Source organism: Cyprinodon variegatus, unplaced genomic scaffold (assembly GCF_000732505.1).
Source record: "Cyprinodon variegatus isolate N-32 unplaced genomic scaffold, C_variegatus-1.0 Scaffold3, whole genome shotgun sequence".
NCBI classification, from domain to species: domain Eukaryota; kingdom Metazoa; phylum Chordata; class Actinopteri; order Cyprinodontiformes; family Cyprinodontidae; genus Cyprinodon; species Cyprinodon variegatus.
This window is the reverse complement of record NW_015150456.1, coordinates 92245-94602: the sequence shown is the minus strand read 5'-3', so window position 1 is coordinate 94602 and position 2358 is coordinate 92245. Positions and strand designations below refer to the sequence as shown.

Below are 2358 nucleotides of genomic sequence, written 5' to 3'. Positions count from 1 at the left end.
AAACTGTAACTAGAGCGTGTAACAAAAGTAATTTCTCTCTGGGATTATTAAAGTATTTCTGATTCTGATTCTGAGTACCTTGGATTAACTTATAAAGTAACAAAAGTAAGAAAATGAGTCTCATAGCTGTGGAGGAAAGTAAAGTATTGCAGCTTGTTGTTTAAAATAACCTTTTTCTTACTTCCTGTTTATAATTCAGTTCAATTTAGTTTATTTCTATAGCGCCAATTACCAACACATGTCACCTCAAGGCACTTTCCAGTTCACACTGCAAAAACGACCTTGAAATGAGTACAAAAATACTTAAATTAAGGGAATTTACTCTTAATTTGAGCAGGTAAATAAGATTGTTTGCCAATGGAATCAGTATTTTTACTCTTAGAACAAGATAATTAGATAATATTCACTTGAAATACAGTAAGACAATGCAATTATTTTTTCTTATTTTAAATGTAGATTTTCTTGTTCCATTGGCAAAGTGTCTCACTTACCTCCTCAATTTAAGAAAAAAAATACTTATTTAGATTTACATTTTTTGCAGTTCACCAGTTCATCCAGTCAGATTCATTCAGTTTTCTAAGGAAAACCAGCTGATTGCACCGACTCATCGACTCAAAGGCGATCCCTCACACTAAGCTCTTATTTTAGATGTGAACTATCTTGTTCCATCTTTTAGCACCTCAGTTCAAGAACAAATGCACTAATTTTAAGCAAAAAGTGACTTATTTAGATTTCTATTTTTTCCAGTGTCAGGCTTCACTGGAAAAATTATCTAGAAATAAGTAAAAGTTTTCTTAAACTAAATGTATTTACCCTTGATCTGAGTAGGTAAATGAGCTAATTTGCATATGAAATGAGTATTTTTACACTTAAAATAAGATAATTAGATAAAAAGCACTTGAAATAAGACAATGCAATTGTGTTTTCTTATTTTAAGTGTAAATTTTCTTGTTCCATTGGCAAAATGTCTCTTTTACCTCCTCAATCCAAGAACAAACACACTTATTTTAAGATAAAAATTACTTGTCTAGGTTTCCATTTTTTCCAGTGTTTACATAGAAAACGGCTCATTTATCTGTGAAAGTGGACATTTGGAGTCATTTTGACTCCGCTCTCTAGTCATCACAGAGACTCTCAGCAGCACAGATAAAAGTTTAAACTAACAATCATGTTATTGGACTGTGTGAGAAACCAGGAAGATGGGAGAAGATGCAGATACCTGCAGAGAGATTAACAGGCTGGAAGCATCTGCTGTTGTTGCTCTGCTTTCTTTAACACCATGGTTCTGTTTATAGGTTTCTTCTTGGTGATTTATGGAGGTTTTTAGTAAAGGTTCTGGTTCCTAGGGAACACTGGACATAACCCCCCCACATTCCTCCTCCTTTTGATTCTTTTCTCCTTGTCGAGGAGTCTCACACGGAAAACATAAAACTGTGCAGAAATTATCACGGTTCTAACTTTCCTGCCGCCAGATGGCATTCACAGAAAATCTAAGAGTGGGAGGGAGAGAATCAGTGGGTTAGGATGGGAGGTGTTTCCCAGAAGAGGAGGAGAAATGGGGGGTGGGGGTGGGGGGGTGCATAAGAGGAGAGCAAAGAAAATGGACAGAAAGCTTTCCATACAGACTCATGTGGTCCCGGCTTCTCCAAGTAAAGCCCTTTATGCTCTCCTCCGCTCTGCTCTCACCTCGTTCTCGCTCCTTTCTCACCAACAGATCCTCTGTCTGTGTTTGCAGATGTTCGGGTGACTTTTTCCAGCTCTGAACAGATGTGGAAACTGCTCTCAGCACCAGAGGAAGCCGGATAGATCAGCCTGGAAGCAGACAGCTCCAAGAGCCAGCCCTGAGCCAGCAGAGTAAGCTTCACCAACCCTACATTTAGATCTTCCTGCTCTACCAGCAGCTGCTCAAGTCTTCAGCTTCTGCTTTTAAACAGACACATTTATTGGTTTAAAGCTTTAGTTTGTGGCAGAATAAGTTGCTCCAGTCTTTTGTTTGACTTCATAACTGAATTTAAAGAGCTGGTTTTGTTCTGTGACTTTAAAAGAAAGCAGAGTATTTATTTCATTGAGGAAAAGTTGGAACATCCTTTATTAAAAGCATCATTTTCTGCAGCGGTGACTTTTAAAATCACGCCGGTCTGCAAGATCTGGAGGAAATGTGATGGTTTAATGTGAGCCGCAGCTAAAAAAGTCTGAAAAATGTACTAAAAAACAGATCACTGGTTCATCTCCAGTTCAGGACTTTGTTTTTTTGGAGGGTGACTCACAGATCAATTTAGAGCAGCCTAGGAAAAGGCAAACAGTTCTTTGGAAGAGCTTTGGAACAGGACCTGAGCAGAACACTGGAAAATTAGAAAT

At 37.9% G+C, this 2358-nt stretch overlaps 1 protein-coding gene across 1 annotated transcript in view; it reads left to right on the top strand.

The window, feature by feature from the left end:
• Positions 1 to 1557: 1557 nt before the first annotated feature.
• Positions 1558 to 2358, top strand: part of LOC107082465 (chromosome unknown open reading frame, human C21orf62) — a 17478-nt gene continuing 16677 nt past the window's right edge. The window contains exons 1-2 of the mRNA XM_015371157.1: positions 1558 to 1649; positions 1736 to 1854. The gene's annotated coding sequence lies outside the window, so the exon portion shown is untranslated. The remainder of the gene's footprint in view (positions 1650 to 1735; positions 1855 to 2358) is intronic.